General features: G+C 38.9%; 1 long non-coding RNA gene across 1 annotated transcript in view; it reads right to left on the reverse strand.

Annotated features, from left to right (window-relative positions):
* Positions 1–1,276: 1,276 nt before the first annotated feature.
* LOC116784976 overlaps positions 1,277–20,814 on the reverse strand; it is a 40,612-nt gene continuing 21,074 nt past the window's right edge. The window contains exon 3 of the long non-coding RNA XR_004356330.1: positions 1,277–1,440. This is a non-coding gene — a long non-coding RNA (uncharacterized LOC116784976). The remainder of the gene's footprint in view (positions 1,441–20,814) is intronic.

Consider the following 20,814-nt stretch of genomic DNA (forward strand, 5'->3'; position numbering starts at 1 on the left):
ATAGCCTGATACAACCTTTGTGCTGCATCCTCTGCACCCTGTATAATTTTGGGGATGAGGTGGCAAGACTGCTTCCATATGGGATATTTAATACCATCACAGTGGTCCTTCCTTGGCAATAGCATAACTATTTCAGGAAGCACCAGAGTGCATCAAACCTTGGCACACCTGAATGCACCCTCGACAGACCTTGAAGCATGGATCGAAGGGTACGCCTCAGAAATCTCCCACTGACCTCATTTTGGATTCAGACCTGACAGGATTTTAATCCTCCCTGCAATCACAATGGCTGTGTTCTCAGCAGAAGTAATACGCTCTCATTACTGGTGGACCTTCAGCTTCACAGACCATAACAGCATCAATCCTATCACTGCACAGGCAAAATGTGCATGCTGGGGAATCTCTGCATAGACAGTAACTCGTGTTCAGTGGCAGTCCCGGGAAAACATGATGTAAATATTGTTTGCTATAGGACTTCTGATCCAGTTTCTCCTCCCTAAAAGGAAGAATTATTTTGGGTTGGGCACAGGGAAAAGAAATTGAAAGTGGGTATATGCACATCCCCATAGTCTGACCCCATATGTAATGGCATGTGCAGCAAACATGCTTCTCCGAGAGCAGATGAAGTGCTGGGCATCAGTCATTCCTTCCTCACCTACTGGACCTTGTCATAACTGAAAACAATGGCAGTTCAGAGCGACTCCTCCTTTCATCTGTACCACAAAGCATGGGGGCTCAGGTAACTGGATATTTCTCCACTAAATCTGATTTCATACTTGCAATAGGAATGGGTCAGTACCATTCAAAAGAACACATCATATCTATTTTGGAAACATAAAACACGTAAAGACTTTAACAGTGCAACACATAGAGGCTTGTCTTCTATTTACTCCTTTTTATATTTATTTACTTCAATAAGGTCATTGAAGCTAGCAAGAACTTCACAAATACTTTCATATCTCTCCATTTCTTATTAATCATTAAATAACAGCTGGAACTTCACATAAATAGACCTACATATCAACTGGAGTTGAAATGGGATTACATCAACACAGGAAAAGTAGGGAAACATGTTTTAGCTTCCATCAATTCAGTCAGAGAAAGCAGCATTAAGAGTTTAATTTTGTTTATACAAAATTTTCCTATGTGATTCCCATGCACCGTCACTATTTTGCAGCACAGAAAAGCATTTTAAGGTTTTTTTATTTTTATTACAAAAAAGAAAAACTTTCACTAAATTTAGGGGTTTTTTTTCTTAGATGTTTGGTCGACTCTTGAATGTAATCTGAACTGGAGGACAAACCGGACCTGACAAAGTGCCTTTACATCACCTGCGTCTTGAAAGAACCTACCAAAAAGCAGTCCAACTCTTTTTCTCAAAGTATAGATGTTCTTTTTTGTCAAGCTTGGTCCCGTGTGGAAGCTTCATTTAAATGTGACCTGCAAAGCAAAAATGAAAAGTGAGCACAAATTTCTACACTGAATATCACCAGGCTGTGCGGTGCAAGAAAACCCAGTACAGAAATAGCTGTAGTATTTTAGGGCATGGGCTTTTAGGGGAGATTCCTGACAGAAAGCTTCTCAACACACTGCAGAGATCCAAGAATTCATCCTACGTTGTTTCCAGCTTGACTGTGTTGGTTAAAATAAGAATTTGTGGCGTCATTTTCTGAATGTCCACAGTGTCACATGCTGGGACTTTTTCAGTAATCTATGCACAAAAGGAAATTTCACCAAGAAAAAGGAATTCAAAGTTATTTAAAAACATCTGTGATTAATGTCTTTTCCACTTTGTCTAACACATGGTCTGAGAAGCCCTGGGAGACCATGGACTATATGTGTGTGAGGGAAAAGTAAGTAAAGCAAAACTACTGTCAGTATATTCAAATCCAGTGTCCAAAGTCTGCACCTCAACCAGGGAATGTATAGAAGCTGCTCGGTAGAAAAAGATCATAAAAGTGCAGATGCCAGCACACATTCAATGATGTTGAAGATGGAGCAGAACTTTTCATATCTGAGGGGAGCAACTTTTCCAGTTCCCAGTGAAAAAAAAAAAATTGAGTAGCAGATGCTGTAGATAAAAGAAGAGAAATCCGTAGAAGTTGACTGGTATTGTCAGTTTTAAAGAAGGTGAGCATACTGATAAGAAGCAGAAAAAAATCCTGCTCATTTATGGCTTTGAGGCAGTGTTTTAAAACATTTGGGGCAAAACTGACAAAAAAATTAATGATAATTTAGCTATTTAAATTTCTTTAAACAAATAATTTAGCTATTCCCCCTGTAGTCAACACTGGTGATGCTGCAGATAGAGTACTGCATCCAGTTCTGGGCCCCTCAGTTCAAGAAAGGAACTGAAATGCTGCAGTGAATCCAGAGAAGGGCAACAAAGCTGGTGAATGGTCTAGAGGGTAAGTCCCATGAGGAGCAGCTGAGGGAGCTGGGGTTATTTAGCCTGAAGAACAGGAGGCTCAAGGGTGACCTTATCACTCTCTACAACAACCTGAATGGTGGTTGTAGCAAGGTGGGCATTGGCTTCTTCTCAAAGGCAATTAGAGGTAAGACGAGAGGATATAGCCTCAAGCTGAGCTGAGGAGGTTTGTGCTGGACATCAGGAGGAATTTCTTCATGGAAAGGGCTGTCAAACATTGGAACAAACCGCCCAGGGAGGTGGTAGAGTCATGATCCCTGGAGGCGTTCAAGAAATGACTGGATGCGACACCGTGCTATGGTCTACTTGACGTAGTGATGATCGGTTAAAGGTTGGACTCGATGATCTTTGAGGTATTTTCCAATCTATGTGATTCTGTGATTCTGTGATTTGGTTATTAAATGGATTGACACTCTGTGTAAATGCACCCTACTCTGTCATTCAGTGCTTTCCAGGAGACCACTTGCACAAGTATGATGTGGGAAAGGGAATTAACATCCGTGTCCTTGCAAGCATTTATATGAAGAGTAGTCCCTCCTTTTTTTCCCCACTGAAACTTGGCTCTCCCCTCCCCCATCTCAAAATCAGCATCTGCAATGTACCTCCACTGAACACACCTGTAGTATTCCCATCCGTGTGTCATTTGCTGACACTAATTGAAAACAGAGACCTTGACAAAATGGTCTACATTGGGAGAAAGAAAACATTAGTGTCATTGTGATGCTAATAGAGGATGCTATAGTTAGACTGGTAGGAAAGCGGGGGGAGAGGTTACGTGTATGCACCTCTTTCGATTTGTCCATGGCACTTCCATACCTTTTTCATTTATGGGAAAGAAAAATGGTCTTTTTTTTTCAAATTACCTTGATAATGCCAAAAAAGAAGAATCAGGTAAATGTTTCAGGCTTTCCACAGTTAAAAGAAAGCTGAATTTAAACTAAGGAAAAGTACAGGTTTTCTTATTTCAGCCTGTCCTTGAATCATTCTTTTAAAACACCAGCTCATTATAGTCAAAAGTCCTAATTTTAAGAATGTCTCCATGGGGGATTCATCATCTCTTTGCTATTCATTTCATGAATGGTCTGGACCTTTTTTTTGATCAGCCAGGGTCTTCTGGGAATGAACCTTGAGGTGAAGGTGGATATACATTGTTTTTCTGCTATCGAGTTAGATTCCAAGCTGTCATAGTACATAAGAAGAAATTCCTGGAACAATCTGCCTCAGATATCCATAGGGAATACACATATGTGATTAACCCAACTGGCCACTGGGTGTGACCATTGCACCACACAAAAGCATCTGAGACTTTTCCAAAGACAGGTCTGGAAGTATTGGAGCCAGAAAAAAACATAACCTCTCGAGGTATGAGTAGACAACAGCAATGTCAAATAACTTGCTGTGCTCAGTTTTCATATGCTTTGTTGCATAATGTGGAGCCTCTCTCAAAAGTCAGACATATAGCATTTAAAATAACAGTGTAAAAAAATTCAGTGAAAATCACATTAGTGACGTTACCAGAGTCCCTTTTTCTTCTCCAAAGGAAAACTAATAAGTCTCTTAAAGATGCAGGTGTTTGACTCTGCTCACTGTAGCCCCATTAATCGAATAAGCACATTCACAGGCAGAATGGCTTAACTAGACAATATCCAAAATATTAGTTCTCAATTACCTAGTTTGCAGCCAAAAAGGTAATATCCACTAAGAAGAACAGGAAAAATAAAATCTGCAATAAATTATTGATAATTATTTTTCGTCAAATCTGAGTTCCATAAATATGAGACAAAAGAATTTTATCCAGAGGAACGCAGCCAGATCTGTAGTTTGTGTCCGTTCCTTTCAAAGTGTTTCCCAATTTTATGTGCTATTTTATAGCATTTCTACTATTGAAAATTCCTCAAGTTTATCTATTAGATCATATATACTCTTTTATATTCTCAGTACAGATATAGTTAGATATACACACCAATTTGCAAGATCTGTTTTCCTGACCATACTCAGATTCAGTAGTGAAACGTTTGCATATTCCCTTGAGTTAGGCTGAAGTTCAGCAGTATCAGACCCTGATCAAAGAGTCAATGGTAGAATAACATCACCTTGATCTCTGAAAAACCTGTCAGTCCTGAGATTGCTCAAGCTTAGATTGGTTACAACTGCCTCTACAGGCAATAACTGAACAAAAAAAAAAATCACCAAGAATATGACTGTGCTTTGTCTTTCTTTCATCCTTGGGTTAATACCCAGTGTGATGGTGAGTGGGTATCAACCATGATGAATGTTACAGGGTCATTTTTACCAACACATGGGTTTTCCCATGCAGGAGGAATCTGAAGCTATACTTGTGCAAAATATACAGAGCAAGGGTCTGAATTCAGTTCTGCCTTTCACATCATATATGAATGGGAATGCCACTTCCCAGAAGCACAAAGTACATCACTGACTTCTGAAGGGATCTAACAATCACTGTGTGTTGGTTTTAAAGGGGAAAATGCCAGTAGAGGAAGATAACCTCAGTTTCGGGCTTCTCTCTGTACCTTTATTTCTGATTTTTAAAGGTATGCTTTAATAAAAAAAAATAAATCATAACCAACTGATAGTACTACTAGTAGTAATAATAATAATAATATCAATAATACCAACAATATCATCTCAGTACCTAACAACTCATGCCGGAAATTATCCATACTTCTCAGACTGACTGTTTTTACACTAAGTGAGACATCTGGCATCTTATTGAATTTGTGATGAGCTGCCAATGTTTTAACAACGGGCATTCAGCAAATACCACTTTGTCTATACATTTGCGCTAAACCTTAAACTAGGATTCTATGAGTTCAGGGCTACAGAAACTATTTATTTGTCTCCCCATTTAAACAAAAATGTTTTCTCATAACCCTAGGCTAGGAAGGGGCAATTCTACTTGAAAAATAAACAAAATGTTCTTGATGGAAAGCTATACTTTCTACCTGAAAGCAAATCTGCAATGGCTATATTGCTAGCATAAAGCACAGTTCAGCCGCTGCGTAATTTGAATGTAAAAAGAGAGAAGGTCTTTAGAAAATTCCTCATCCTTGTTGAAATGTACTACGTTAAAAAGGAGGGGGGGAAAGCACTCTCTTCTGAAGTATCTTTATAGTCTCAAGGGAGAATGTTCTTTATAAGACAGGAAGATTTAGCAGGATTCAGGAAGGAGAGCAAGCACCCTCAGAAGCAGAGAAAACATCTTCCCATCTTTCAGCTTGGCTGTAAGGGACTCCTGACAACCCCACAGCTGCTTCCTCAAGCACATGCTTACTGAATAGCGTGTGTGTGTGTGTGTGTGTGTGTGTGTGTGTGTGTGTAAAATAAATTCAAGATTTTTTTTTTTTTTGTCACCACAGCAAACAAGCAACGGAACCTGTCAACCTGTAGCATTTTATACATTTTATATACTGGGCTGAGACTCAGGTTGGGGACGAGCTGCTCTCTTCACGAGTGGCAGCACTGCACAGTGTGACCACAGGCCAGGGAGGATCTCACCTACACAAGGGCATTCCTCCTGCAGCACACAGCCACCCAGCTACAACTGCAGCTTCACAAAATATAGTAAGAGGGAAGTATGGACAGGATAAAATAACCGCTACCGTATATTTTATGTGACTGAGAGAGAAAACTGGAACCCAGAGAGTGGCATCTGAGGTGCAACCTTGTCTGGTTTCTCCATCACCCTCTCCTTGACCATGCCATCACAAGGCTCTTTATGGACAGGGTGCAGACGGCTTCTCTGCTCATCCAGAGGCTAGTTTAGTAGTTTTCAAGGAAATTACATGCATGAATCCCATTTAATGGATTTTGTACCTTCCATATACCACTACTTATTTAGTAGCTTATAAGAAAACTTCTACAATAGGCTGAATTTCAACAGAAAATAAAAGATTGTGTGCCTGACTGCCAGCCCTCAGGAGGTGCTCAGACTCCAGATTTTCTTTACCTGTATGTTTCAACCATTTCAACTAGCTCATAGGATACCAGAGTCAAAAGCTTGTAAAAAGGGTGCAAAAAGTTGTGCTCACTGCATTTTCTCTCATCAGTTTCCATGGTACAGTATATAACTGACATTGGCAGGATTAATGTGCTAGTGATAAAGCAGTAGCCTAGAGACACAGTGATTCTGTAGTTGTGCCATATAAAATCAGAGTGTATAAAAAGATATCATCTACCAGAGACCTATTTTTGAGAACTGTTCAATATTAGAATGGCTCGTGCACAAGAAGTTCTTCTATCTTTGTGTTCAATAGACTGATTTTATCTTGCCAAATATATGCCTAAAATGGAAGGTAAAAAAAATCCCAAACAAACTAAAACCACCCAAAAACAATCAAACAAACAACACACAAACACATACAAAAATCCAAACAAATCTTTAAAACCAAAACACCCAAAACCCACACAAATCCCAAACAAACAAAAATCCTGACCTCTTACATCCTGGTTCTTCCCATTCTTTTCATGTCTGTTCTATTTTGAATTGAGCTATCTTAATTTACACCCTTCACCAGGATGTGATGGTTTTGAACATTTTAAGGGTGAGTGTTGGGAGAGAGAACAATAATTCCAAAATAAACCTTTCAAAAAATTTTACTCTCTAAATGATCATTCCAAATAAATTTTGAATAGCTGCTTGGTAGAATCTATTCTGATTCTAATTTTGGGTATATTCACAATCTATTCATAATCTATTCACGTCCTAATTTTGGGGAGATAAGATTTCGTGTCACTAGAAAGGCATCCTTCAAATACAGAACCTTCATATTTCATGTTGAAAATTCTGAAATATTTCCAGGTGCACTGCTATGTCAGGTCCTTATAGCAAGAGTCTGTAATTTCAGGCAGGAACAAAGGTGGCAGAAAATTCTACACATCAACTCTATTTCATACTAGTACATAGTATTACCCATGAATTAATATTTCAGTGCTTCAAAAGTTATTGTCTCGCCTATAAAATGTTGTAGATATTAAGGTTAGTATGTTAGCCATGAGATGAATAAACACACAAACCATTACAGTTAACTTCCATACAGAAAGAAAATTAGCTACCTAATGCAACGCTAAATTGCACATAAAAATCCTATAGCCCTTTACCTTCAATTAAAAAAAGGGGCAAACACCAAGCTGATGAATTCACTGATTTGGAGTTAGGTTTTCTGCTAGTATAGATCCCATATAATTCTGTGAAGTTCTGTCATTAGAGAATTTCACATTGATGGAAAAGTTTTATTCAACAGAAAGAATTTATTCCCATTTCAGTCATCTGCAAGCACATAACTACAATCAGTTGAAGTGGAATCAAGTCCAAGGATAAGTGGAGAGAAACAAAATTTCATGATCCTCTATTGCCATAGGAAGATATTTCATCCCCTAATTTTTCTGACATCTGCACAGAAGGGATGAGGGATAGTGGGAGGCTTTTGGAAAATGTTCTTCATTGGGTTTCCATCAGTTTGAAGGGGAAAGAGTATATCTTGCTATGGTTGTGCCCAACCTCCAGCAGCTGAACGCTACAGTGTTTCAAGAGAACCGTCTCCTGTAAAACACATAGGGGAAAAGAGCAAGATAATTATATTTGCAGTAGAGGCCCTTTATTATATGTCCTCTTGGTTTTGTTTTGTAAAGAAAAAACACAGGCTTCATCAATACCTGAGGACTGGTAGCAGTCCTCACGCTCACACTTGACAAAGCATTTAGCCATTCAGAAACCCCAGTTTGCTACCAGTGCCATTGTCAGCTGGCTGATCAGCCATTTGGTTTCTTTTAACACGTGCTTCATTCCAAAAGTATCCTCGTAAGGTGTAGTTTCAAAGATTGCGTTCCTTCTAAAACCTTTTTGTATTTTCATCTTTTCTGTTAGTTTGTTAATGTGTTATAAATTTCCTTTGCCTATATTCCATGTGTCTCAGCTGCTTCTGTTATCTTTCTTACATGGAATGACAATAAACGAATGTAATAGCCTAGCTGAGAACATGCCATTGATATATACAATAGTTTTACATTTCTCTGTATTGCTCTAATGTTTTACCTGCATTTCCAGCTATCACATCACACTAAGCACATATTTTACTAGGCTGTCTACAATGATTCCCCACTCTTTCATCCGAGTGATGCTCATGAATGCAGCACTTCTATAAGCATTTTGAATGTGTACTATCTTGCATTTATCAATCCTGAAATTCAGCTGTTTCTCTTCTGATTACCTGCATATTTGTAAGGTCTCTGAATCATTCTCCTTTAATACAAACAGACATTAATATCTGCAGTATCTCTCAATTTGATCACCTCACCATTGTTTCAGGTCAATTGCTTCAAATAAGTCTCTAAGAAAAGAAAAATACCTGAAAATTGTGTGTGCAACTATTTTTTTTTATCCTCTCCACTAGTTCTTTTTTCTTTCACCTTTACTTTTTTTTCACCTTTGCCCATTTAGGTTTAAAAAAGTTTTCTCAAATGTTTCACTGCTCCCTTCAAAAGAGTCAAGGAAGAGATGATTCAAGATGACAGAATAAGAAACACTTGTCTCTGTAGCACATTTCAACAATTTAAAATTTTTTCCTCTTTCAGCTTATATGTCTGAGGTATTTGTGAAGTTCAGAGCTATGAGTCCTGAAGGTGCTGAGTACTTTAAATATGATTTTTTTAAATAAAAAACTAATAATATGGTTAAATTTACATAAAAGGATGTTCGGTTACTTTGCATTTCCTACTCATCTATAACTGGGAAAACTACTGAAGACTATGAGCAAAATCTTTCTCTTGTTTGGGTTGAAAACAAGTTATATAGTAAGTTTCAGAACAGAATAAACAAAAGTCTTGTAATCTACTTTATGTTGTACACAATGAAGCAAAACATCTCAAAAAAGTAAGTCTTGAGGTATATGATATTTGGAAATATTGTTCACTGAACTTGCCAAATGTATTGAAATTAATTGTATTTGCACTGTCACCAATTTTGGAGAAACTTAGGGGCCTTACGAAAAGAACAAGAAAACAATTGCCTCCAGAAGACCAGACACTTACTCCCAGACTCTGAACAACTTAGACTTTATCTCAAAGTGCACAGACCAGACCACATAATACTCAATTCATCTACAGCCCCACTGCCCTACTTGTTCAAATGCCATTATATTTTACTCCAAATGAAAATAGGGTTTGATTTAGAATCATAAAAATGACCATTTATACAGCATTTTTCAACTAAGGATGGCAGAACACAGGACAAACTCAAAACTATTTATAGAGGAATTGCTTTACCAGTATGTAATCCCATCAAAATGAAAGGTGATAGCCTTCAAACAACAGCTGGACAAATATTATCCAACATATACATTTTCTTAATTAATTTTTACCTTTTTTCTCAACTAATTTATTAGAGTAATTTTTCTTTTTGTAGCAATCAGCCAGCTGCACAGCTCTGCAAATACTGCTCATGGAGTAAATCACTTGATGGATAATGATGATTTTCATAAAAACATTTACTTGGCAAATATTTTTTCAGATAATTGAGAAGCTCAGCTTTAAAAATCATGCAATAACATTGCATAGTCATTTTAGACAGGCATAAAAAAAAGTTTAAGTGAAATTATAGGAAGAATTTTACACAGCAGGAAGTAATTAGCCAAATGGAAATATGGCTAAAATGGTGAGATTAAGACTTTTAACTGGTGAAAAGTTGTTCACGTTCTTTAATTGTTAAATATGCTCTAAGATCTTACCTTATATCTCATCAAAAGAATCTTTAACCAGGTCTATCTGTACTTCTGAAGAAATTCTCTTTTGAAAAGTCTTGGCTTGCACAAGACTTTAGCTGAACAAATCCCATTAACAGCAACGAGAGTCACTCTGCTAAATCCCCCATGCCCCGAACAGAAACAACTCTATAAGTAATGTGCAAGTTTATACTCCTCTGAAAATGGATAGATGTGAGATAGAAGGGAAACAGCTTCTTTTGTCACAGATACCTGATAATTTTTAAGTGTAATGCACCCTCCTGGAGGAGCGGGAAGGGAAGGGAAAGGAAGGCAAGGCAAGACAAGGAAAGGAAAGAGAAGGCAATGCAAGGGAAGGGAAGGGAAAACTAAAAAGAGAAGGGAAGAAGGGCAAGAAAAAGGGACAAAACAGGGAAGCTGGATAAACAGGAAAATAAAGTTATAACAAAACAAAGGTCACCGCCAATACCTTCCTTCAAATACACCTGCATTTTGTTTTCCAAAGGAATTCTCCAGGCTGCCTAGCCTCATCTTATTTCTTTTGAAGTTCCTTCTGGAATTGACTCTTATCTAAGCCATTCACGCATCTCTATTGAAATACTCAGAAACGGAGCAAGGTGTGAAGAGGAACAGAAGATTAAGCAAGGCTGCAGAAAATACTCACTTATTCATCTTTCAAAGGTGATAGAAAGGGAGTCGAGCACATCTTTATTCTTCTGTGAGAGGATGCTATTGTTCATCTTGTTCTAATTATGAAATTTGAACTTAAAAGGAAGAAAGAGAACACCCCTGTGACAGTGCACAGTACATATTCCTGGAAATAATTCTTATAGAGGTATATGTCAACCCTATGTATCCAAGAATGACCCAACAGTCACAAAGCAACACACAGAAATATTTGATACAATCTACAAAGCTGCACTTCTTGATCTATTTTTGTTCCAAACAGATTAGAGAACTGCATGGCAGAAGAAGAAAGCATAGCTAATCTTTCATGACTGCTAGACAGTGCTGCAGAAATGTAATTGCAGAACCAGAAAATTCATGAAAAGAATGCCATGCTATTTACCACAATTCAAAATTAATCTAATTATTCCTTAATCATACAAAAGAGAATGGTCCGCAAGCACAAATAAAAAGAAAATATAAGCATCGGATCCCCACTAAAAATCCATGCAATTTGTAGAGTGGATCTTTTCTTAAAAAATAAAATATGATAAGAAGTCACTGAGATTTTTCCACTCTGATAATCCATCGGTCTGCTAATATTGTCATCTCCTCCTTCCATCCCTATCCAAAAAAACCCCCACTTTTAGAAAATGTGAACATTCCTATAGGTCTAAAGCCTAAAGGACGGAGAAAGAAAGGCCAATGTTGTATGAACATCTTGAGTAAGTCTGAGTTCATTGCTTTCCAAAGCACTATTCTGCAAATCTTTGATTCAGATATAAGTGGCACTTTCATCACTAGGTGAAGTGCTTGAAATGAGGAGAAATACAAAGCGGATGAGGATGTTAGCTCAGAATAAGGTACTTCTCTTCTGTCTAGTAACTGAGTGTGACATTGACAGTTTTGCTGTAGATGTTTGAATTGCAAACAACAACATCTGTATATTTTAAAAGCCATGAAATAAAGTTTTCATTAGCTATTGCACATCCAGCAATATCTCAGGACAACATGCTTGTCTGGTCAGGCATTTCCAAAGTTTCCACAGACGCTAGATAGGTGGGAGTTTTTTCCTTTCTCTTTCTCTTCCCGCCTTTGCACCCAACCAGACTGGACTAAAAACTCTGACGCCGACGGGGATACATAAGGAGGTCACAGATGTTATCATTTGCAGTTGAATGAAAATTAGTTTCTTATTTCTGTTCACTGATTTCTAGAAGATTCTCAGATGCATAGTGCTGTCCAGGATTAGATCTGCCTTGTTTCTCCACTGGGCTGCAACCCTTTCTATTTGCTCCTTCATTCAGAGATGTTACGTCATGCCCATGAAGTGTGAGATGCACAGAGGTATATCCTGCTTCAGTCTGGGGCCGTGTACCTTGCACTTGTGAGCATTGTACCCTCTTTTCCACAAGCATTCAGTTTGCATTAACAGGGAAGAATACAACCCTGGCTTTTAGTTTCCTACAGTCAAAACATCTGTAGAGGAAGAGTCTTCTTCAATGACTCTTCACCTGAAGGTTAGTAACATTCATTACCTTCTATTGATCATGTATGTCACAAGAGGAACAGTGGATAATAAACACCTCAGTTCTTCTCTGTCTCTGATTCTGAATATCCTCCTCCAGAAAACCTGACCTGCAAGCTTGTTCCATCAGTCTTAGTTCAGAATCAATTTGTCTTTTACTGGATTCATGTGATCCATATATTCTTCCATAATCATCTTCTGCAGCCCCATTGAATTAGGACTTTGCCTATCAACTGACTGGAGAATACATTTTTACTCCCACAGAATAAGTTGAGATAAATTAATCTGTTTTTCAAAAATGTGAGGCTTTATTATACCAGTTTTAGACAAAAGGTGCCTGGTAGAGTTGGAGTCATTTTAGAGTAGGAACAATTTAAATTTTATTGTTTAAATAAAGAAAACAACAGCACTACAAAACTGAAAAAGAGGTTCTAATTCACTCAGTAGAATCCAAATGTGGAAGATTTTATCTACCTACAGGCAGACAATGGTGTAACATAACTGGCTCCCTTTTATGATATGTGGGTGAAAAATTTTGCATTTTAATTGCTGCACAGCCCTTCTCACCTGTGTTTGTGCAGGACTGTAACCCTCTTCATAGCAGCCAATCCTAGTTTTCCAAGTGACTGCCTTGCTTGGGATGTGTTGCAATATTGCGGTATGTTCAGGCTTTCAGGTCTCAGAAGAACTACTAACACAAAAAGCACCTTAACCAAGTTACAGAGTATTTGGTGTATCACCATTGTGACTGTTCAGGGAGAGTACTTGATCCCTACTGTTCTATGAAAACAACCACAAGCCGCTGATGTTAGGTAGCTTTTGTACCTGCTAATAAAGACTCTTTTTGGCCTTACACATTTGCCCCACACTAGCAGGACCATGGTCCTTTCTGAAGTTCAGATTCCATTTTACTCTGGAGTAGAGAAGCTTTTTATAGGAAGATGGTTTGTTGACAGACAGTGCATCTGTAATAGGTATCACTGGAGTTTCAGTTACATCCCTGCCCATGCAGCATAGTTGACCTTGTATCAAAATCTCATACTTTAAAATGAAAGTTCCCTATTTACTTTACAAATCACTGTTTCTTTTAGATGCTCATAAGAAGCTAATATAAAACATCTTAATGAGCTTTGTGTCACAACATAACCCCCTGTCTTCTGAAGGAATAATATCAAGTGTACTTATAAGCAATTATTATCCCACACAGCCTGAATTCAAAACAAAATTCTTGAACACAAATTTTATTGGAAACAATTTAAAAAAACATGAGCTATGTTTAATTATCTAGAATATCATCATGCTCAGAGGCCCTAGCTGAAATAGGCATCTTGTTGTGATATACTATATAGAATGACATGGCAGGAGATAGTTGCCTCAGATTAGAGTCTAGCTGAACAGGGTGGCAGAAACTGAAAACGTGAACAGACTAAATGATTTGACCCTGTTCAACAGCTCTGCAGTAAACAGGACCCAGCTCCCTTGATTCCTCTGTCAGCTGCTACTATTTGGCTCCCATTGCCTTTGCACTCCAAGAAGAAGCTGACTGTCAGTATGGGTACATCCACAAGCGTGTATACATGACCAAATTAGCCATGTATGTTATGTGAGTGAATCTGTATACACTTACAGTTCTGAAACATGCACATACAATCTCAAAAATATTTGCTTGGACTACAGAAGAATTCAACATTTCTTTTACTGTGGTAGTCTATTCAAATATCTTAAAAAGTGAAGGCTAATCAGGTTAGAAATAAATTGAAGAAAATATTATCAAAATCATATATAAACACAGAACATCTGGGGGAGCTTTCAAGCCCAAGGTCTTAAAGAGAATGTGACATCAACATAGAAAATGAACTTTTCCACATTTCATCACTAGGTTCTTAGCCAAGGAATCCTATCCTATTCCATTTCTAGACAGCTAAACCTTTCCATTCTCAAACATGTGATTAGCCCAAATTCTAAAAGCAAGCATGCCTCAGAATGATATAAATAAAGCAATACAACAGTTACTGGCCCACATAGCAGCTGGACCAGATGGCATCTCTATACATTTTTAAACAATGCAGTGTAATGCTGTATTAACACATCTACTTGCATAAGTATATGTAGATATACAAGACAATAACAATACTTGACACTAATCCTGCATACATCAGCATGGAAAATAACTAGCCTTCTAGAGGCTAGCAAGAGCACTCAACAGTGATGGTAAAATATTATTATATATATATGATAAAAAATTTCTACCTCTTTGGCTGACATTATTCTCATTGACTTGCTAAGTATTGCTTACCAGTATGTCACCAACATCAATATTAAGGTGTTGTTAAATATTCTACATTATTTATAGTATGAAACTAGGAATAGCTTTTCAGTCTTGAATCCACTAAGGTCTACAGAGTCTACTCGAAGCATTTACATTACACTTCAGGAGAGATAATACTTTGGTTTGGAGGCTGAACTCAGCTTTTTTTCCCAGTAGTTCAGAACTCCAGCCTCTAGCTTGCTACCTCCTCACATCTGATTTACTGGAGAAAGATGTCCAACATCTCTACTCTTCATGACATTGCCTTTGGAGCCAACTTCACAGGTCCTGCCTCCAGCAGATCATCCTAAGTGATGTTTTTTGGACATTTCTTCACTATTCTTCAGAAGAGACAACTGACAGGAATCTTCCTTGCACCAAGGGCATGCAGTTGTCTCTTGAACATGCAACATTTTTTGACAAATTAAGTAAACACAGTGAGGGAATTAGGAAAGAGAGCTACACAATTTGCTTGCCTTTAGAAAGCCATAGAAGGAGAAAAGTACCTTTCATTATGCTACGGTAGCCCAGTCAAATCAACCACCCATAGTACTTTTTTCCAAATATATGTCAATATCCAGCTGAACTCTGTCTTGTCTAATGAAGATTTCTGACATGCCAAACTTGGCAACTGGCTCAAAATATCTCACAAGATGATCAAATCCTATAGATTTATAATTTTAAATTATTTACAGCAGTTCCTCCACAAGCTTTCCTGCCCTCCCTCCAAGAGCCAACTTCTCTCTAATGCCATAAAACCCTCTCCTGCCTTTGTCATATACCTCCTACCCTGCCTCTGAAGAACAGGACTTACAGAACTTAGCAGTGGCCATAATTCAGTTGAAAGCTTGAACTTGTAAATAAAATTTTTTAAGACAGTAAATAAAAAGAATAGAAATAAGTCAAAAACCCGAATCATCAAAATCTCATCTGGTTTGCAGATTTAAGGTGTCAGGCCCTTCCTTCATCACATGTTTCAGGAGAACCCGGGGAACACCACTCACGCTCAGTCTAATAAAAAGCTGGAAACATAAACAAAATTAATTTCCCCAAATCCCCAAACACTTTAGTTCTCAGTTCAAAGGTTTGTTTTCTTGCTTGTTTAAATTGTGAGAAAATCTGAGTAAAAAGTGTTGGGTTTGAGAGGTTTGGAATTTTTTTTCAGCATTCTCTGTTGAAAATAATTTCTTTTTTTCCAACCAATTCTGCCTACCAACTAGGTGTACCATCAATTCAATGGTAAATTTGTGACAGACCATCTTGTTGAAATCTTGGCAGCACACTGCTACATGTGAGCATTCACAGAACACCAGCGTTTTCTAGGCTCCCTGCCAAATGAATGCTTTGGAGAATGTATGTATGTACTGTATTCCTACAGTCTTCAAAGGATTAGCTTTGAATTACGTGAATTGTTTTGAGTTTGAGACATCATTAGGTTATATTAAATTACAAAATATGTAAAAATAAGAGCCTGTGCTTGCTTGAACTAGCAACTCTGTCACTTTTACCTTTGTGACTTTATCTGTGATGACATTTGCTTTTTTTGTGCTCTTCTATTTAACAGTTCTTCCAGGAGTTGCTTTTCTTTTTTCTCAGACTTGATTTTCAGCTCCACTGGTTTGCATTTTGCTTGGCTATATAAAAGGTGCATACATCCCTTACACTCTTTGTGAATGGGATTTTTCCCAAACATTATTTATATTAAATCTTCACAGCACTTTTTTAAGGCTTCTTTATCTTCCTTCTTTTTTAATCCAATCTATTTGCTCCCACCCAAGGATGTCACCTCAGCCTCCTGCTCCTCTCCTTTCCCTTTTTAGCCCTTTCCACCTATTCCCTCCATTTTCCCATTTGTATTATCACCACCCTTCTCTAACACCAGCTTCTTGGAGTATCACATCAACTTTACCTCCAGGAATCTGAACTAAAACTACCAATAAATCGGTTAAATTTTCTTGAATAGAGGTTGAGCCTACACAAGTATTTTGAAATGTTATCAAGCTGAAAACAGCATCAGAGTGGTTTCTGTTGCCACAGAATCCAAACTGAAACTGAATTAAAGATGCACTGGTTTAATTGCCTGCCCACAGACCCATTCATAGTGCTTGCCTACCCTCACTCCCCACTCTCGCATGCCATCACTACTACTATTTTTTGGAATTCTGTCATCTCTCAACTCATATCTGTTGCTCTTCTCTCTCATCACCCCCAGCCACTGCTGTTCCTGGAGTGCATCTCCTCTTTATTCTCCAAATTTCAGTTCCTCTAATCATGACTCTCACACAGATAGGGATGTCTTTAAGTCTAATGCTTCTTTGCCAACAGCCTCTCCTACTTCAATCCTTGTGGGGATCCTATCTGTTTCCATTTCTAGTTGTCCCATTTTTCCCACTCTTCCTCCTTTGAATGGGGCTGCCAATGAGTTATTTTTGCTTCTGTTCCTCTTTGTTTCTATCATCTACATCAATTTTCCCTCTCTGCCCAAGATTCCCCAAGCTCTGGTCTTGTTCTCTATCATTTCCAGGTCTCTTTCAACATCATCCACCAGTCCCTCAGAAATGCACCACTTTTTCCAGGACTTCCAATTCTTTTTCAGCCATTGAGAAAAACCGTCAGCTGTGAGCTCTGAGCTCTTCCTCTCTTTTACTCAGATAGTACATTAACTCTGGCTGGGTTGTACCCAGCAATCATCTTACCTGTTTTTGCTTTTCATTAAAAAAACAGAACAGGTTTGTGATCAGAACTAGCTGTGTCACAAGAAACACTGGGCTGCTTGGATGATACCACCTGTCAGTCCACAAAGCAGTTCTCCATGTTTTTTGACCAATAAGTCCTATGACACCTTCCCTTTCTTTCCCTTTTCTTTTAGTATTTCCAAAAAGTACATCTTCTTTTTCTTTAGGCCTCACACATAACATTTTCTTCCCTCATATCTATCCAGACTGATGCTTTAAAGGTCATAACTTTCATTTTTATAGGAATATTCTTCATGAATTATCGCCAGGTCTTCTACCATCTCTTCTTACCCCAGACCAAGATTAAGCCTCTTAAAAGGTTCCCATCCATAAACTCTTACACTAGGCAGCTTGAAAGGTTCTCAGAATAAATTTTCAAACACATTCATGCTTTGCTTTCCACTCTCCCAGATGCTCAGGAGCCACTCTCTATAAATTTCTACAAAACGATTCATTATTTCCCTTTCACATTCTCTTTAAAGCCCTCCATTTCTGGGCTGCTTACAAAAGACTTGACAACATTTAGACTTCTGGTATGCTGAGGTCACTGCCTATGATGCTGACTAATATTTTCTGTGTTTCCTGGTGTTCCTCCATCTGCCTATCTCCATCTGTTGTTTCCTTGCTCATCCTGGTAAGCTGCTCGGAGGCAGGACTGACTTGCTGTTCCCCACAGGTGCAGCTGCTGCAGCCTGCAGTCCCTGGCCAAGGCTTGTGCCCATAGGAGCTCTGCTCCCATAGACCACATGGATAACCAGGCCCATGACTCACTGAGGATCTGCCTGCCTGGTGGACTGGGAGCTTTGACCAGGCTGCTCTCAGGCTGACTGCTGGCTTAGGTGATCTTTTACCTCTGGTGCCTTTTGTTCAAACATTACTTACCGTCACCAGTGGAAGTTATTTCATTGACCTCACTTAGACAATATCACAAAACACCAAACAATTTTGCAGAGCAAGGTTCCCTCTGTGGGACAGCTTCCCCACAGCATGTGTCTGTCTCAGGGTCAGCTTTGCTAGTCCATCCATTTAATTCACTCAGAAAATCACATTGAGACGGTAGGACATAAAGAGACCCATTTGCCCATTGCACTAATCTAAGCCTTTTTATTTGCTGCAGTATAAGTAGGGACCAGTGAAGAAAGATGATTTAGTATTAAAACCTGCCCAGCATGCTGATATGAGAACTATGAATAGATCAGTGTTAGAGGCACAGGACAGGTCATGATAGTGTAATGGCTGTCAGAGAGGAGGCTGCAAATGCCTCAGCTGAACTAAATGAATTCTCCCTAGGTCTCTCTCTGAACAGTTAAAGACACAAATTAGAATTCTAGCAATAAATACAAAATTTGACCAGCTCACTCCAGAGTGGATGGTGCAGGAGGATGGTAACATGGATGCAAGTGGGAAAAGCGCTAGGGTGCACTGGTGAAAGAGGGCAGAAACACACAGCTGGTGCTCTTTCTTCAGGATGGCAAAGGCTAATTAAGTTTTGACATCCTAAGTTGAATTATCAGAAATCCAAACATGAGCATATTGTATTAGTCTCCTAGCTTCTTCTGCTTTCAATGAAGGGGGAAAAGTTATTTAATTTTTTTGACCATTGGACTCCAGAAAACCTTATAAAGAAGTAGTGGTTTGAACCAGGTTTTCCCCCTGAAGCTAAGAAAGTGGTAACCCCCAGGGGGTGGTGACTCTTGAGATTTGAACCAATCTGCGCTCCTGGGAAATATGAACATACCACAAGCAGACCGGAAGAGAAAAGTTGTTGTAGTTGAGATTGTAGAAGTAGTAGCCATGTTGTGAAAGACACGAGCAGAAAAGGACAAGAGCCCCTGCAGAGACTCAAAACAGTGTTAGACTGGGCTAAGTGTCTGTAGTTGAGCTGGGAGATGTTTTCTCCACTGTGAGCAGCAACAAGAGATCTTGAAAGCAGCGGCAGCCAGCACTGACCGGAGAAAAAGCAGCGGCACAGAGCCAAAAGATAAGAGAGCAGCAACGAAGGCATGCAGCACCGCAGAGAGAACTCCTGGAAGGAGAGCCGAGAGAAAGCCAGCAGAGAGCGGAGCTAAGTTTTACAGAGAGAAGGTTTGGGGGTAAGAACTGCAAAACTCCCCTAAACTTTCTTTGAGATCCCTCCAAGATGGAGGGGGTGGACTCTTACTGATTAGAAGTCCTAAATGGAGTAAAGGAGCTAAGAAGTTCGGTTGTCCTGAGAGCTCAGCCAGGACGGTGCGTAGGAGGTTGACCTTGGGGCCCTCCCTTGCTGCAAGCTACAAAGAAGCTCGCAGCCATCTTGAGACAGAACACGGAGCTCTGCAAAGGGGAATTTGAATCCCCTGAGGAAAGGGACTGCCACGAAGACCCCTGAGCTTCGTGGTATGACGTGGTGACGCGAGCTTGTCCCTGCTACGCAGCCCACGGAAGAGAAGACCCTCGCTTGGAAGACGAGTGGCCGAGGGGCTTGGATATCCCCTCGTGTGTGCTGGCAGAGATCCAGCAACAGCTGCATGCATGAGAGAGAGATAGACTGCTACTCTGAAGAAGCTGCTGCCCTGAGAGTTGGAAGGGATCTTTCCTTCTTCCCTTCTGGACTTTTATTTGGAGGGAGAAGAGATTTGATCCATTGTAAATACTTATGTCATGATAGAGATAATTAATATTGTATACAGTGTATTGTAGTATTTATTTGTACAGTTGTTGTAATATATTCCCTTTCCCCCCATTCTGAGTCTTGTGTGATTGTCTGGAAAAAAACCCATCTCTCATTGAGTTGAGATGTGGGAGGGGGGCTTGGACTAGGGAATTGGATTTTGGGGATCTCAAACCATGACAAAAGACAAGCACTATTCTGTTCTCATTCAAATCCTCCTTATGAATTCACTCCTTTGAGGCTTACATATTTAACAGGTGAAAAATTACAAGAAAGAGAAAACAAAAGGTCTCATGAAACTCCTTTCTCTGAGTTTCTCATGGCATGTCAGAGAATACCAGAAAATAAGATTCCAAAGGTCCTTGAGGGGACAGCAAATCCTTTGGCCCAATTCAGCTGCATATTAAACTTCCTTCTTAAAATTTCCTCTTTGCAGTGCTTAGCTCTCAAGATACCAGAAAAAAATGTTCTGTCTTCTTGTTGCAGTGTTAGGGCTTTTTTTCATTTTTATAGAGGGCAGAGTATAATTTCAGCCCATGAAAATAGAGCTATCATCAGTAGATTCTCTAAGTATCCGTACTTCCCAAGTGCTTCCTTTCCATTAGACTTCTTTCCATTTCATCATGATTTTTCTTCAACATTAACTAATGCTTAGGTAGATACTAACACATTTATCCCTTGAATTTGTTAAGACAGGGTTTTAGTCCTTCATCCATATTATTTTCAACCAGTATACAAAAGTTTTCCAAATTTGGAAACATTT

Source organism: Chiroxiphia lanceolata, chromosome 3 (assembly GCF_009829145.1).
Source record: "Chiroxiphia lanceolata isolate bChiLan1 chromosome 3, bChiLan1.pri, whole genome shotgun sequence".
Classification (NCBI taxonomy): Eukaryota; Metazoa; Chordata; class Aves; order Passeriformes; family Pipridae; genus Chiroxiphia; species Chiroxiphia lanceolata.